This window comes from Triticum dicoccoides, chromosome 6A (assembly GCF_002162155.2).
Source record: "Triticum dicoccoides isolate Atlit2015 ecotype Zavitan chromosome 6A, WEW_v2.0, whole genome shotgun sequence".
Lineage (NCBI taxonomy): Eukaryota > Viridiplantae > Streptophyta > Magnoliopsida > Poales > Poaceae > Triticum > Triticum dicoccoides.
This window is the reverse complement of record NC_041390.1, coordinates 349,777,048-349,795,470: the sequence shown is the minus strand read 5'-3', so window position 1 is coordinate 349,795,470 and position 18,423 is coordinate 349,777,048.

Here is an 18,423-nt window from a genome sequence, read left to right as displayed (position 1 = left end):
CACCTCATTACACACCAATACCACCGGGTCACTTTTGTAATCCTTTGGAGAATCTCATTGCTGTGTCGGCTCGTTTGGCGGCTCTCCCAATGGAAGGCGACTCTCCGACAGCAATCGAAACACGAAGGGTGCGAGAAATTCTGCAAATGGCTCTAGCGCAGCAGGATGCGTACTCTTACAATCGAGACAGAATTCACTCAACCCCTCGCCCAAGCCGGAGCCCAAGCTATAGCAGACATATGGACTCAGCCGAAATATCGAGCAACGCTCAGCGCCGTAACCAACCGCGCAGGCATCAGCCGGCGCAGGGTGGAGCCCTTAACTTGCCGGATCAAGAGAGAATCCGACAAGAGGCTGAATGGGCGGTTCAACTGGCAGCTGAGCAGGCAGCTCATCAGGCTTTTCTGGCTTATCCGGCAACCTCTGTTAAGGCAGGAGTAGCCACAATAACATGAGGTGTCCCTTGCCTGGTGCCGGCTATACGTAATGAGCGCTTTCCAAAAGACTTCAAGGGGCCTCGTAAGGTGCCTAATTACACGGCTAACTTGCAGCCTGGGGCATGGATTGAAAGTTATGAGATGGCAATGGAGCTGTTGGAGGTGAGCGATGCAGCAATGGCTAAGTATTTCACTATGATGCTGGATGGAATGGCTCACACTTGGTTGAAAGGGTTGCCACCCAATTCCATCGGCTCATGGGCAGAGTTAAAGGCCCGGTTCATTAAGAACTCAAGGACACATGTAAACAACCTATGTCAATCGTGGACCTGACTAATTGTAAGCAAGAGGAAGGTGCGTCCACGACCCCTTGGGTGCGCCGGGTCAAGGAGATAATACATTCATCTGATAAAATGGATGCTGGCTCTGCGGTCTTAATATTGGAGAAAAAATGTCGTTTTGAACCTCTGAAACAGAAGATGGGGCGGCTCAAGTGTGACTGTAATGACATGGGCCAGTAGATGGCGGCTCTGGTCAAATATGCTAATTCTGATAGTACCAAGGATCCCGTGTCTGATGAAGAAAAAACAGGGAAGGGAAAGAAGAATGGCAACAGCAAGGGTCACCAGCATAACCCGGCGAATCAAGGTGGTAATAAACGTAAGGCTGACGAGTTCGTGGCTAACACCAGTGCATATGGCAACAATCAACGATGCAAGGGTAGGCAAGCCCCTCGGTCAGGCGGGTCAGGTCCCACCCTCGAGCAACTACTGAATGAGCCTTGTCCACGACACGGCACCCAGGAGAAGCCAGCTACCCATATGTGGAAAGACTGTACGATCATGAAGGCATTTAAAAATTCCAACATGTTCGATGGTAACCACGGACCTGGCGGCGGTTTAGGTGGAGGCGGCTTTCATGGCCCGAGCGCTGGTTCAGGCGGAGGAGGTTTTCACGGTCAGGGCCATCCGGGTAACCAGGGGGTTATAATCAGCAACCCAGCCAAGGTAATCAACAGCAACACCAGCAACAATCCGGGTATCAGAGCAACCCAAAATAGTTGAATAGTGGGCAGTACCATGTATTCACCACTAGTTTATGCAAGAGGGACCAGAAGCTTCATAAGAGGGCTGTCAATGCCATTGAGCCGGCGATTCCACGTTATCTGAGGTGGTCAGAACAACCTATTGTGTGGAGCAGGGAAGATCACCCTCCCCGGGTTGATAATCCGGGTCACTTGGCCCTGGTGGTGGCACCTCAGGTTGGTGGATATAAATTCACTAAGGTGATCATGGATGGAGGCAGTAGCATCAACATCCTCTATTATGAGACGTTTCGTCGGATGGGGTTGAATGATAAGAGTCTTAAACAATCCAACACTGTTTTTCATGGTGTTGTGCCTAGTAAGTCAGCATACCTAGTTGGTAAGATTGAACTGGAAGTAGCCTTTGGGGATGAATATGATTCCGGGGCTGAGAAGTTAACTTTTGAGGTGGTTAAGATCAAAAGACCATATCATGCTCTGTTTGGACGGCCTCCTTATGCCAAGTTCATGGCCCGACCGTGTTATGTATATCTGTAGCTCAAGATGTCGGGTTATAAAGGCACCATCACAGTACATGGAAGCCGGAAAATAGCCCTAGAATGTGAAGAAGGGGATGCTGCTTGTGCTGAGTCTGTTTGTGCGACAGAGGAGTTGAAGTTTTATAAAGATAATGTTGACCCGACAGACATGACATCTTTGAAGCAGCCGACTACGGAGCATGAACCGATGCTGAAATTCAAGTCGGCTGATGACACCAATATGGTTGATTTTGTGCCTGCCGACTCATCCAAACTGTTCATCATCAGTGCCAACTTGGATCCAAAATAGGAAAGCACGCTCATCGAGTTCATCTGTGAGAACCGGGACATCTTTGCATGGAAACCTTCTGACCTGCCGGGTGTCCCGAGAGAACTCGCTGAGCACACTCTTAATATTGATCTGAAATTTAAGCCAGTCAGGCAATTTCTTTGACGGTTTAACGAGGGACGGCACAAGGCCATCAGAGAAGAGGTGGCCCGGCTCATGGTGGCCGGGTTCATTGTTGAAGTTTTTCACCTAGAGTGGTTGGCTAACTTGGTGCTTGTACTCAAGAAGAACGGCACCTGGCGTATGTGTGTGGATTACACCGATTTGAACAAGGCTTGTCCGGCTGACCCTTTTGCTCTCCCACATATTGATCAGATCACTGATGCTATGGCGGGTTGCGAGCATTTGAGTTTTTTGGATGCATACTCAGGTTATCATCAGATCAAGATGACAGTTAAGGACCAGGAGAAAACAGCTTTCATCACTCCGTTTGGAGCCTTCTGCTATGTGTCTATGCCTTCTGGGCTTAAAAGTGCCTAGGCGACTTATCAACGGTGTGTGCAGAATTGCATTCACAATCAGATTGGGCGTAATGTGCATGCTTATGTGGATGATATAGTGGTGAAATCCAGAGAAGAGGAAACCTTGGTAACAGATCTAAAGGAGACCTTTGATAACCTCCGGGTCTACAAGATGATGCTTAACCCGACCAAGTGTGTTTTTGGAGTCCCAGCTCGCAAACTCTTGGGTTTTTGGTGTCTAACAGAGGTATTGAAGCTAACCCGAAGAAAATTAATGCAATCACATCCCTGGCCAAGCCGGTGTGCATCAATGACGTTCAACGGCTGGCGGGTCGCGTTTCTGCTTTGAGCCGGTTCATAAGCCGGTTAGGAGAGAAGGCGATGCATTTGTATTAGATGATGAAAAAGACGGATGACTTTGTTTGGAGTGATGCTGCAAACTCTGCTTTTGAGGATCTAAAGAAACAGCTTGCTGAGCCGCCGGTTCTTGCTGCTCCGGTTGAGAAAGAGCCATTATTGTTATACGTAGATGCTAACTCACGTGCGGTCAGCGTGGCCATTGTTGTGGAGTGCAAGGAAGCTGGCAAGGAACATCCGGTCCAACAGGCGGTTTACTACGTCAGTGAGGTGCTCATTGAATCTAAACAAAGATATCCACACTGGCAGAAGCTTGTTTATGGGGTGTTCATGGAAAGCCGGAAGCTTAAACACTACTTTCAGGGTCACCCAATCACTGTGGTTAGCTCTGCTCCTCTAGGAGACATCATTCAAAATAGAGAAGCCACAGGACGAGTCGGCAAGTGGGCTATTGAACTTGGGTCCCATGGTTTAAAGTATATGCCACATACAGCGATCAAATCTCAAGCGTTGGTTGACTTCATTAATGACTGGATAGAGTTGCAGATGCTAGTGGAGAAACCAGATGACACATATTGGACGATTCATTTTGATGGGTCCAGACAGTTGGAAGGCTCGGGGGCTGTAGTTGTTTTAACTTGTCCTTGAGGGAACAAGTTTTGTTATGTGTTGTGATTAATGTTTCCTTGTACTAACAACGCAGCAGAGTATGAAGCCTTGCTCCGTGGTCTTCGAATGGCTAAAGAGATGAGCCTGAGCCGGGTCCGGTGCCTTGGCGATTCAGATTTGGTGGCCCAACAGGTGTCAGGCAAGTGGGATTCCAAGGATCCTCTCATGGTGCCTTGGCGACTCTTTTGCCGGACATTTTAAGGGTTATCAGGTGGAACACATTGACCATAGGAAGAACGAATCGGTCACTACTTTAAGCCGGTTGGGATCTCAGCGTAAGCCAGTGCCACCTAACACATTTTTAGATGTTTTGCATAACCCGTCTGTTAAGTTACCTACAGAGGAAGATTTGGCCGTTCCTGACCCAGAGGCACAGTTGGTGGCGGCTCTTCATGTCATTCCAGACTGGACAGTACCGTTCTTGGCTTACATGACCCGAGGCAATTTGCCAGAGGATGAGACCCTGGCCCGACAGATAACCTGGCGGTCCAAGTCAATGACAATTTCTGACGGAGAGTTATTCCATCGTAGCGTCACTGGAGCGTTTCAGCGTTGTGTTTCTCCTGAAGAAGGCCAAGAAATACTTCGTGAGATCCATGAAGGGGATTGTGGTCATCACGCCAAGTCAAAGTCTCTTGTGGCCAAAGCTTTTTGTCATGGTTTTTATTGGTTAACGGCTCACGCTGATGCAGAGGATCTGGTCAGTAGATGTGATGGATGTCAAAAATTTGCACGACGAGCGCATGTGTCGGCTCAAGAATTGTGGATGATTCCAATCACTTGGCCATTTGCAGTCTGGGGGCTTGACATGGTCGGACCTTTCAAAAGGTCCAAGGATAAAAAGACACAACTTTTAGTGGCAGTTGACAAATTCACAAAGTCGGTTGAGGCAGAGCTAGTGAGTAAGTGTGATGCAGCCACGGCGGTTCAGTTCATGAAAAAGGTGATTTTTCGCTTTGGTTTCCACACATCATTATCACTGACAATGGCACTAATTTGTCCCAAGGTGCTATGGAGGAGTTCTGTCAAAGAGAGCACATCCGGCTGGATATTTCTTCCGTTGCTCACCCTCAATCTAATGGGCAGGCTGAGAGAGCAAATCAGGAAATCTTAAAAGGTCTCAAGCCCGGCTCATGGTTCCCTTACAACGAACACCGGGTTGTTGGGTAGAGGACTTACCCTCGGTGTTGTGGAGTATCAACACCACTCCTAACAGGTCTACAGGTTATACACCTTTCTTCATGGTTTATGGAGTGGAAGCGGTGCTGCCTAGTGACATCCATCATGACTTGCCTCGTGTGGCGGCTTACGTTGAAGCTAATAACGAGCAAGCCCGACAGGATGCACTTGACTTGTTAGATGAGGAGAGAGACTTAGCAGCGGCTCGATCAGCAATTTATCAACAGGACTTGCGCGGTTATCACAACCGCCGGGTTAAGTCCAGGACTTTTCAAGAAGGTGACCTGGTGCTCCGGCTCATCCAGGATCTGTCGGATGCACACAAGCTATCCCCACCTTGGGAAGGACCCTTTGTGGTCAGCAAGAATTTAAACAACGGGTCATATTACCTCATCGATGTTCGGGAACACAAAGACTCACGTAAGTCGGAGGAGGAGACCCTCCCGCTGTGGAACATTGCTCAACTTCGGCCATACTACGCCTAGGCCACCGGCTCTCGTCATGTACATACTTTGACATTGTATATATTATGATAAGTAATAAAGGAGGACCTCTGTCCTTTTCCTCTTCAAAGTTCATATATTTTTACTATTTTCATGACTATTAAGGAGTTGATCATATCTGAATTCAGCTTAACCTTTTCGGTCCGGCTTATGATCGTATTCGAATCTAGCTATAAACCTCATGATCACTTGGGGGCTTCCTGTTCAAACATAGGTCGTATTCGAACCAAAGAGAACATAGCTGTCGTAACCCTCTTGATCGGCTCAAAGCCAAACTCACTAGGGGGCTTCTTGATCATATCCGAATCATAGCTTAACCCCTTTTGCATCCGACTTGGATCGTATTCGAATCAGGGTCGTTAAAGACCTCTCAAGGTCGTTTGGGGGCTTCCTGTTCAAACATAGGTCGTATTCGAACCAAAGAGAACATAGATGTCGGTACCCTCTTGATCGGCACAACGCCAAAGCCACTGGGGGCTATATGATCGTATTCGAATCTTAGCTTAACCTCTTTCGTCCGGTTTACTGATCGTATTCGAATCAGAAACCCCCAACTTTAAGTTACAAAGTTAATTTATATTGTTTGAGATCTACTATTTGTCTTACTGGTCTTTGTTGTCTCAAATTTAAACGACCAGCACGGTTTTTTCACCGGCTTGATTATTTGACAATAAGACGCAATGCATGATAGTCATCAGGCATAAAGAAGCATTGACTTCTCAAAAAAAGGACTGGGTCATCAACCTCATCACCCGGGTCATATAAACCGGTGGTCTAGATGCAAAGGATAGATGTATGACTATTATTTATGAACAGTTCTTTCTGTGTTTATTTTCATTCATCAAAGGTTGTTTCAACCTTGTTTATTTTCACGTCTGTTTCTGATTTTCTACTATGATAAAACCATTGGTGATCTACCGGGTGTTCTGACCCGTTCGGTGCTAAACCGCCAAGCCAGTTTTTCCATTTTCTATAGGAATAGAGCTGAAATATTATAGATATAACCATCAATGTGATGCATATATTGACATCAGAAAGCAAAGAGTCACACACGGCATCTTATGCGCGATGGCATAGGAAAAATATGTAGTTGTTTCAAGCTAAATCTATTACAAGGCTTTAAACAGCCCACAAGACGGTTATCACTCTCCCCTTGCCGGTTTCACCTCCTTCTGCTGATTGGAAGCTGGGATTGGACTAGTCAAAGCCGTCCAGGGCAATGAATTCTACTTCATCATCAATCAGGCCGGCCGGATCAACTTCCGGAGCAAAAGTATGTTGACGAACCGGCGGGATAAGGTCTGTGACCTTATAAGAGGGAGTCACCATCTTCTTATTCTCCAAATCAAAACCCGTCTGATATTTGTCAATATTGGTTTCATCTCCAAGAATGGTAGCTTGAGGTCGAACTCCCCTTACGCAAGCGATGAAGTCGTCTTGTTCAAATAGGGTCCCGTCTTCCTTTACGGTAGGGTACCCCTTAGCTACATCTGCCGGGTCTAGATCTGGCACCCAGGCCTTGGAGCGGCTTAGGGCAGTCAAGGCTCCGGCTCTGGCGCAGGATCATTTGACCTCTTGAAATTGGCGGGTAAGATTGACAATTTCTTCAAAACATCGCTCAGCCGATTGTGTCCTTGGTTGGCAGGGGAGATGGTGGCAAGTGCTCGTTGAGCACCAGTGTACAATTGCTATACCAAGGTATAAACCGCCTTCAGTTTGGTCACACTGTCTTGGCTCAGATTTTTGCTGTGTGGACCTGCGAAGTATTAAACTCAGGCTCAACAGGCGGCTTATATTCCGGGTCAAAAGAAGGTATAAATGATTAGTACATATGACTTACCAAAGATGGCGGAGACCATTTGTGACACCCGGTTCTTTAAGCCGGTAAGCTCTGTGGTAACCTCCTCAAGAGCCGCTTCAGCTTTTTCAGCACGTTGGTTCAGCAACGTCTTTTCTTCGGCCCAGGATTTCTTCTTTGCCGTCAAACTTGTCTTCAATTTTTCTGTCTCAGAAAGACTCAGTTGGAGTTTAGAATCAGTAGTTTTGATTTCTGCTTCTTGCTCCGCCAGCCGGGTCTTTGCATCAGTTAATCGGGAGCCCAATTTAGATAAGGCGTTCTACAAAACATACATAGGTGTGTCAAGGCTTAAACTAAAGGTTCAAGTCTCAAGTGCTATGCACCGCAATACCACTTGACACTTGGGCACTAATGTCTACCAAAGCAAGTTTTTATGACTCTTATACATTTCAAGTCCCAAGTTCTTTACAAAGTAACAACACTCGGCACTTGGGGGCTAATGCATGATATTCAGAAAGTTTCTTAAGATTAAGCCGATTGCAATATTTATTAGGACTGGTAAAATTCAGTTATGAAGTTAAGTACCGGTTCATTTATGCTACACTGAGCCGGCCCTTGGGGACTACAGGTGAAGTTTGCACTAATTTTTTGGACTTTTGAATAAGTTAAGAAAGAAAGTATCAATCTATATCATAAAGTCTACATATCATTCAGGATCATCATCTGAAGACTTGGGGGCTGGCAGAGTATAAGTAAACCGGGGAACATACCTCATACTTCAGTTGCAATTGCTTGACCATCTCAATTTCTGACTCACGGCTGGAATGAACATGACTGAGATAGCCGGACACTATGTCACTAGCATTCAGATGAGCATAGTGAGAGATATCAAAACACACTTTCTGCTTCTCCAAAGCTTCTTGTTTCGCAGTGTGCCGGGCTAACACAGTGGGGGTCCCCGGCTCAACAAATCAGCTACCAGTAATAAATACGTCAGTATCCAATGTTGTTGGCAGGTTAGCTGAACTAGATGGTTCAGTGTTAGCCGGGTTAAGAGTGATCTCATCGGCTGACAACTCAGGAGCCAATTGAGTATCAATAGTCGGGTCTTCTGGTGCTTCAGTTCGAGGGGGAGGAATTGGTATGGCTGGTTCAGGTGCAAGAACTGACGGGTCTTCCGCCGGTTTAGTCACCTTGGCCTTCTTGGATTTGGCTTGACCACTAAGAAAGATGTTATGAGACAGTTAGTACAATGATGCAATTTGAAAGACACAAAGGAAAGATGATTTTTTCCTTACCCAGGGGCAGTCTTGAAGGCTGGAAATTGAGTCCGAGCTGAGTAGCCAGAAGAGCGAGACACCTCCTGCAAAGATAAAATAAATATTAGCAGTGCTAGGGAGTAGATCCATTAACGAAAAGTAAAAGATGAAGATAAAAGATACCTCATTCTGGCATTTTTGAGGAGTTTGTGGTAGAACAGAAGGTGGTTCATCGTCGTTCCGGGCCTGACGGCGGCTCTCATATTGCTACTTTTTCAAAAGAAAATGAGGGTCCAAATAAGCCAAAGGGTGTGAAAACCTTACTTTCTGGGTTACTAGTCGAAGTTTCTATCTTGGCAAATGGGTTGAGTCGGAGGAAATAGTTACCTCTTCTTCTATGGCCTGACTGGCCCCCATGTCGTTCTGGCAATAGTCAGTGTCAACAAGGTTATTAAAAAACTGGCCAAGAGAGTCAAGGGCTAGCTCCGACTCAGAGTCATCGTCAAGCTTTAACAGGTCCTCAGCGGTGCTCCTTTTCTTCTTGGACCTTCGGGTCGTCTTCCTAGCGGCTATGGCGGCGGCTCTAGCCTTCTTGGGAGCTTCGTGGTCATACTTGGCTTTCCAAAAGTCAGATCTGGCCTGTAAACAAATAAACAAGATAAAAGGTCATGCAAGTATTTAAAACTGCTGAGGAAAACACAAAAGAGAAAGAGGTCAGGGGATTTTTACCTCAGGTGCCGGGTTAAGCTTGGAGAAGGGGTCTAACCCGACTTTACTGCAGTCTTCATATTTGCCGTTCACCAGGAGAGTTGACATTGAAACAATATCTTCTTCAATTAGTTGAACGGAGCTGTCACGAAGAGAGCCATTTGGGCCTCCACCATATTCATACATCAATTTGGATCGGTGGCTTAGAGGGATGACCCGCCACGAGATCTAGCAACGAGTCAAGTCAACTCTGGTTAAGCCATTCCCCAATAGGGCATTAATCCTTTTAATTGATGGAATGAGCTTCTTGCGTTCGACGATAGTAAGCTTATCACGGAGTGCAAACTTGGAATCTAGACGCTCCGCGTGATAACCTGGCAGTGGTTTTTCATTGGCTGGTGACGTGTCTTGGCCATAGAACCAGGTCTGATTCCAGTCCTTGGGATGACTCGGCAAGACTATTACGGGAAAGACGGCGCCCTGTCGGCGCTGAATTGAGATGCCTCCAAGTTCTAAGCTAGGGCCATTGGTACACTCGTTCTGGCGGTTCAGATAAAAATACTCTCTAAAGAGTTCCACAGTCGGCTCTTCTTGAAGATACACCTCACAGAGAACTTGGAAATTGAAGATAATGGATATGGAATTGGGTCCAAGATCTTGAGGGTGAAGTTTGAAAAAATGAAGAACGTCTCTGAAGAACTTTGAGCCGGGTGGTGAAAACCCCGATTCATATGGTCAGAGAAGACAATGACTTCACCGTCTTTAGGATTGGGTCGTTCCTCGTCTGGGTCACGTGCACGGTAAGACATAACATTCTTCCCTGGCAAAAATCCTATGGTGAAGAATTCCTTCAAATTATCCTCAGTTACTGTGGAGGGGACCCAGTTGCAGACCTTGGTGCTTTGGACGGCATGATGAAAAACCGACTGAAAGGAAAGTGATGTGCCAGTTTAATCCAATGATGAAAATAAAAGTTAAGATAATGATGGTACAGATAAGTAATGGCGGCTTACGTAAGGGCTAATGTCATATAAAGGAAAAAGTGAGCCGGCGCCATAAGCCTACAGATATTTGAGAAATACCAGCAACAGAATTGGCTAAGTGTTGAGACAAACAAGTTTCATAATTTCTTGATATTATTTTGGATCAAATAGTCATTCAAAATGGAAAATATTCTAGACCTAAAAATCTAGCACAGATGAGTTCATGAGTTCTAATGAGGCTTTTTGTACCAAGAGAAGGAATCTACTAGTATCAAGGATGGGCACAAAATAACTACCGCATGAGTATATGTTCTTTCTGGATCAAGAAGAAGCTGCAGTGGAAGAACTACGAAGAAACTGAGATGAGCTGTGAAGAACACGCAGAAAACCTAGAAACCCTAATGCGGATCTGAGGAACAGGAGGGCAAACATTTACAGCCATGAATCTTCCGCGGAGAGTCGCTGCCGTTCTCAGGACCAATTCTGGTTGATGCAGCGGCCAAGGTCGACGAAGACGAGGTGCTCTGCGACGGTGGCGGAGCTCGAGCAGTGGTGGGGTTGCGAAAGGAAGAAGGCGAAGAGAGAAGAATGAGAAAGAACGGGGCGTGCCTATTTATAAGGGGATAAGCAAACAACGGGCATGAAAATCGAGGAAGACCCGAATAATGATCATCCAACTAAACGGACGCCTTCATTCTCAGAAGACATCAAAAGATAAAGATCCGTTGAGGATGACGTCATAGTAGTTTTTGTGTTTTCAGAAGATGACGTCATGGCAGGTTACAAAATTTCTACAAAGAGACGAAGATGGATTTCGTCTAAGTATTGAAGTTTGACAAAGAACAAAGTTCAAGTCAACCTGGGGCTTAATGTTGGGGATTTAGCTACTAGGTATGACCCGCCCAGGAGGGGCCGGGTCAACCCCAATGGCGGGTTACAAAAGAAGCCCAGTAATATTCAAGGTGATAGTTTGTTAAAGACTTATAGAAGGCCTAAAGCCCAGAGGCGGCTTAAGGCCCAATATTGTAAACCGCCGTATGTAAGGAAAGACTTGTAAAGAAAGGCATATAAAAGAAGTCACCGAGTCGGACACGTTTTATGAGCTGGCCGGAACTCTGTAGGCCGCCAGGCGTCAACCCATGTATATAAGGGGACGACCCGGCGGCGGCTTAGGACATGAAACAACAACTCGAAGCCAGGACAAGCATATTGGCTCCTTGGTCTTCGAAACCCCAGCAATTCCAACACAACTAGACGTAGGCTTTTACCTTCATCGTAAGGGGACGAACTAGTATAAATCTCTCGTGTCCTTTGTCCTGATTAACCCCTTGAAGCTTCCTAGTTGCGATGGCCCTAGGACTAAGTACTTTTGCTAGGACATCTGCCATAACAATTCCACGACAAAAGGGATAAAGAGTTGGCTTACAATCGCCACTTCACACAATACATAAATAATCCATACATCATCCAAGGTACAAACAAAGGTCCGACTACGGAACCAAAATAAAGGAAGACAACCCCAAATGCTAGATCCCCGATCGTCCCAACTGGGCTCCACTACTGATCAACAGACTACGAAACATAATAGTGAAGAAGATCTTCATCGAGCTCTCACTTGAGCTGGGTTGCGTCACCTGCTCTGGTATCATCGGCACCTGCAACTATATGGAAGTATCCATGAGTCACGAGGACTCAGCAATCTCACACACGCGAGATCAAGACTATTTAAGCTTATGGGTAGGATAGGGTAATGAGGTGGAGCTTCATCAAGCACTAAGCATATATGGTGGCTAACTTACGCAAATAAGAGCGAGAAGAGAAGGAACGCAACGGTCGATAATCTATAAGTGATCGAGAAGTGATCCTGAAACTACTTACATTCAAGCATAACACAAGACCGTGTTCGCTTCCCGGACTACACTGAAAAGAGACCATCATGGCTACACACGCGGTTGATTCATTTTAATTAAGTTAAGTGTCAAGTTCTCTACAATCGGATATTAATAAATTCCCATCTGCCACATAACCGCGGGCACGACTCTCGAAAGTTTAAACCCTGCAGGGGTGTCCCAACTTAGGCCATCACAAGCTCTCACGGTAAACGAAGGATATTCCTTCTCCCGGGAAGACCCGATCAGTCTCGGAATCACGAGGGGAGCGGTGCTAGGGTTTGTACTATGCAAAAATTCGGAGGGGGTCACGTATATATATGTAGAAGGAGGTGCGAGTGTCCAAATGAGGTGTGGTTTTCGCCCACATGATCGTGATCCAACAGCGAAGAAGATGGAGATGGTTTAGATGGGTTCTTGGGCTGTTTTGGAGGGGTGTTGGGCTGCAACACAAAGTGGGCTTTTGCGGTTACCCAGTTAACCGTTGGAGCATCAAACTGCCTCCAAATGGAACAAAATTTGATAAGCGACCTACCAGTAGTGTACCAAGGCCACTTGGCAAATCTCGGTCCATTCCGAGAATGTTTAACACCCGCTCACGAAAAGAGACAAGAGGATTGCGCCGGTGCATGTAGGAGTGTCGGATTGCGAAACGGACAACGGGAAAATGCTCGGATGCATGAGACGAACACATATGCAAATGCGATGCACATGATGACATGATATGAAATGCATGACATGAACAAAATGCAAAACGAAGACAAAAACCCAACCATGAAGGGGAATCTCAAATCGCATCTCCAGAAAAGGCAAGACTCAGTGTTACAAATATGGAAAGTTGCATCCGGGGCATTACAAGCTCATTGATCAAAGATGGTTAAGTTTCCTAGCCATAGAGATGAGTTTTTATTTGAGGATCACGTCATTAGGAGAATGATGTGATTGACTTGACCCATTTCATTAGCTTAGCAATTGATCGTTTAAGTTTACAGCTATTGCTTTCTTCATGACTTATACATGTTCCTATTGCTATGAGATTATGCAACTCCCGAATACCGGAGGAACACTTTGTGTGCTACCAAACGTCACAACGTAACTGGGTAATTATAAAGGTGCTTTACAGTTGTCTCCGATGGTGTTAGTGGAGTTGGCATAGATCAAGAATAGGATTTGTCACTCTGATTGTCGGAGAGGTATCTCTGGGCCCTCTCAGTAATGCACATCACTATAAGCCTTGCAAGCAATGTTACTAATGAGTTAGTTGCAGGATGATGCATTACAGAACGAGTAAAGAGACTTGCTGGTAATGAGATTGAGCTAGGTATTGGGATACCGACGATCAAATCTCAGGCAAGTAACATACCGATGACAAAGGGAACAACGTATGTAGGAACCAATATGAGCATCCAGGTTCCGATATTGGTTATTGATCGGAGACATGTCTCGGTCATGTCTACATAGTTCTCGAAGCATAGAGTCCGCACGCTTAAAGTTCTGTGACAATCGGTATTATGAGTTTATATGTTTTGATGTACCGAAGGTAGTTATGAGTCCTAGATATGATCACGGACATGACGAGGAGTCTCGAAATGGTTGAGACATAAAGATTGATATATTGGAAGCCTACATTTGGACATCGTAAGAGTTCCGGGTGAAATCGGGATTTTACCAGAGTATCGGAGGGGTTACCGGAACCCCCCCTGGGGGGTTTAACGGGCCTTGTTGGGCCCTAGTGGAGAGAGAGGGGCCGGCCAGGGCAGGCCACGCGCCCCCTCCCCCTCTGGTCCGAATTGTACTAGGAAAGGGGGAGCCCTCTAGGGCCGGCCGTCCTCCCCCTTCCTCCTTTATATACGGGGGCAAGGGGGTACCTCTAAACACACAAGTTGATCATTGATCTCTTCCAGCCATGTGTGGTGCCCCCCTCCACCATAATCCACCTCGGTCATACTGTAGCGGTGCTTAGGCGAAGCCCTGCAATGGTAGCATCATCAACATCGTCACCACGCCATCATGCTGACGAAACTCTTCCCTGAGCTCTACTGGATCGTGAGTTCACGGGACGTCACCGAGCTGAACGTGTGCTGAACGCGGAGGTGACGTACGTTCAGTACTGAGGATCAGTCGATCGTAAAGACGTACGACTACATCAACCGTGTTGTCATAACGCTTCCGCTTAACGGTCTACGCGGGTACATGGATGACACTCTGCCCTCTCGTTGCTATGCATCACCATGATCTTGCGTGTGCGTAGGAAATTTTTTGAACTTACTACATTCCCCAACACAATCATGCAAGTGATTGTCGTGGCTTTCCTAGGGATGAAGAAACCACCGGGAAGAAGTGCGGAAAGAATCGCCGGAAAGGATTCTCTCTCGAAGGGGGCTGATTAGGGGCAAGGGCATCAAGGTCATTTCAGTATGTCAAAACATAGGCATGACAATAGACCTAGTTAGGACTCCCCCCCATAAGGCAAGTGTGGTTGCACTGGTTAGCTCGATTTGGTGGCACCATGACTCAGCCAACAGTTGTTCAAGTTCATTATTATCCGGTTAAACTTGAATGCAATGAGCTGAGCCATAATAAAATAACATGATGCAACTACAATGCATGGGCATGATATCAACCTAAGCTTGGGGGTGCAACATAATCATCAAGCATATCAACAACAATAATTCATATACCCGAATGAGCACGGCATACTGACAAGCATGAACATCACAAGTATAACACTACTCATAGCATAACATGACCACTAGCATCAACAATAAATACCATGCAAGGATCATGATGATAGTACTACCATGCAAGCATTTAACCAACTAAAGGCAAAGGAACATGTATAACGACGATACTCGGTAACAGATGATAGTCATGCACCGAAGAACATAACCAACACCAACATGTACTACTACCAAGCATGTCATGCAATGTAATATTAGCAAGAATACATGGTAACCAAGTGCATATGAACATAACCTGAAGATAAACACAGATCCATAAGAATTACCGAAACAATGATAGCAATTGCAGACAAATAAGCACTTATTAATTGTTCAAGTAGAAAACCATGGCTACCGCAAGCAATCATGCAAGTGGTTGTCGTGGCTTGCCTAGGGATGATGAAACCACTGGGAGGAAGTGCGTAAAGATCGCGAAAAGAATTGCCGGAAAGGGTCTCTCTCGAAAGGGGCTGATTAGGGGCAAGGGCATCAAGGTCATTTTTAGTATGTCAAAATATAATGAAAAGGAAACCAACAGAACAGGATCGACGATAAGAAGAAGTAGGCTTTGGAATCACCTGAATCGAAGTTACAGGCAAAACGTTGTGGCTGTTCACTTTTTAGGCAGAAAAGTGGCTAAACAGTGAACGTTCACAATATAACCACTTAGGCCAGCGGGGATAAGCATAAAGCGTATGTATGGATAATATGTATTCGGGCCAGAGAAAGCGCATTCTAGCTCAAAACCGCAGGTTAATACGTTTACACTCACCGAACACGTAAAACCTTAGTACGCCTCCACTTAAATCTGCGCGGGCCCGGGGTCAACGCCCTTGCTAGGCTGACCGACGGGGCCCGAGGTGAGATGGGGCCCACCCGACCAGGCCATCGTCTTCAACCCCCGCTCACGCTTGGCCGGGGACAGAGCCGGCCTCAACGGCGCTGGCCGGCAGCACAAGTCACCTTAAGCGGTGCCCGGCCTACCGACGGGTGCGGGGAAACGAGGTGCACTTCCCTGGTGCTAGAATGCTTGATGGAGACCTGGAGAGCGGGCATGGCCTCAGCCGCGGTGGACAGCAACTACGGCGGGGTCGACTGCAATGCTACGACCACGGGGAGGAGGGAGGCACGTCGCGTGGAGGATCTGGTGAGGTGGTAGATGCTGGTGGTGGTGGTGGAACGGAGGGAGAGGGCTTGGCTCGGCCAAATTTTGGCGGAGGAGGCTGGCGGCCGTGGCGGCATTGGAGGGCGAGGAGAGCTCCTGGAGCTTCGGTAGTTGTCTAGGGAGAGAGCTAGGTGTGGGATGGAGCAGATGAGGTGCTCGGCAGCCACGAAGAGGGGCTATATATAGGCGGGGGAGATGATGCCAACCCGGTCGCCATCGTGCACGTGTAGCCAAGGCCCTGGCGATGGACATCGGGCACGGGAGGGTGCGGGAACGCAATGAGGGAGTGATGCAGCAATCACAGTGCAGAGCAAGCCAAGTGGGGGCACGGGGAGGAAGCAGACATAGGAGGAAACGACGGTCGGCAATAGTTTGCCCGTGGGCGCGTGGTGACGAGCTCTGATGAGCGAGCTACAGGAGGGGGAGAGGGGGAGAGGGGAACGGCGACAGCCAGGGGAACCCTCTAGACATGCACGGGCGAGCGAACGCGACACGCAGGGGAGGGGCTCGAGCAAGAAAACGCTCTGGATGCAGCCATTGTATGCCAAAACAGTGGTCACCGCATGCGTCCGACACTTACCCGTGCTCGGATCGGCCAAACCTTATCTACTGGATAGGGCGTGCTACAGAGAAGGCCGTGAAGCAAAGAAACGGGCACAGGGGCTTAATTGGTGAATAGAACTTGCAGTGTTTCAGTCGCACATCAAGGTGTTTGTTGTCATCTGCAGAAGATTGGTTGGGAGTATTAGACCGAGATTTGATTGGGGTTTATCACTTACTAAGGTCATTAAGATGGCACGGTTTCAGCTCAAACAGAGGGGTTTAGCTAGTACTTGTACTGGAAAGTGACATACTGACCAGAATAGCAAACTTTGAAGTAGCACTCACATACTAGCTTGGACTGAGCTGAAATTTGGAATAGATGGGTTATATAAGAATATTAAGTCACTGTAAAAGTTTCATACCAAATGGATACACCAAAATGGTAATTGCTTCACAATGCTTCAATCTGGACAGAAACTTAGAAAATTTGCAGAGAGCAAATTGTGGATGAATTGAGCCCATATTTGGTGGAGATATGTTATATGGATAGGAGAAGGCTTAGGAAACTTTTCAGCCATTATGTAGCAAGATAAAATATACTTGCTTCACAAACTGAAAATCTGACCAGAAGCAAAGAATTTAAGGTGAGCTCACATGGATGCATTTCATGATCTTAATTCTTGAGGAGAGCTTTGATTTGATGATATGAGGGACCATGACAAATTTCAACTCATTTGGGCTATCCTAGCTAGCACTTCCTTCACAATGAATTCCCTCAGACATGAACTTTGGAAAATCACTGAGGAAGATTTACTAGGCAAATGGAGTTGAATTTTGTCATGAGGCAATTATATGGACATGAAAAGGTGTCACAAAAGTTTGGGGTCAAATGAGAAAAGATAAATAGCACTTCGGATGTTACACCTTGCAAGAAATCGACAAATAAATCAGTAGCCGTCAGAACAGTCTTTACAACTCAGATATGGGACATTACTGAAATAACTCAACCACGACTCAAGACTGCCAAAAATCAACTCGGAGCATGAGACCGTGTTGATAATAAGAAAGTGGCAGTTCCCTAAGATGGCCGAAAAGCAGCTCAGAGCATAGGGCCACTATCACAAAAAGAAACTCAACAATTGTACGAGTCGGCCGGAAATAAGCTCAGAACTCGTGACAGTTGCAGAGTAGAGAGAAATAAAGTCGACATCCACCCCAGGTTGCCAAAAATAGCTTAGATCACAGGCATTGTGTCGTCACTGGAGAAAAGTAGATAAGGGCTCATCAGGATCATATTCCAGGTTCACAAGTACTGGTACAGAGCTCATTGTTGTCGTCAATCTTCATAGTCCTTTTCCACACTGTGGTGTATAACTGGCTTTCTTATTCTTGTATAACTCGTGAGGTCTTCGGATTCTTACCTTGACTTCATCATTGTACCAGGGACTTGCAAGAACTTGGCAACATACTCAGCATATATATATATATATAGGACAACACTATTCTAATCCTGGGATTAGAATAGTTATTTGGATCACGTGAGGCCCTATATAGGGCTCGCCAGGGTGTTCGTCAGATCCCGAACAGGTACGAAGAAAAGAAAAAAAACCTTCCCTATCCTCCCTCGATCCCATCTGGCCACTGGCTCCCACACTGCCCCGCACCGCCGCCACCTCCCTCACTGCCCCGCGCCGTGTCCTGACCCGCCCTGCGCCACCTCCCGACCTCCCTCCCTGCCCCGCGCCGCCGCCTCCCGACCTTCCTCCCTGCCCTGCGCCTCCCGCCCTCCCTCCCTGCCCGCGCCGCCGCCTCCCAACCTGTCCCGCGCTGCCAACCGCGC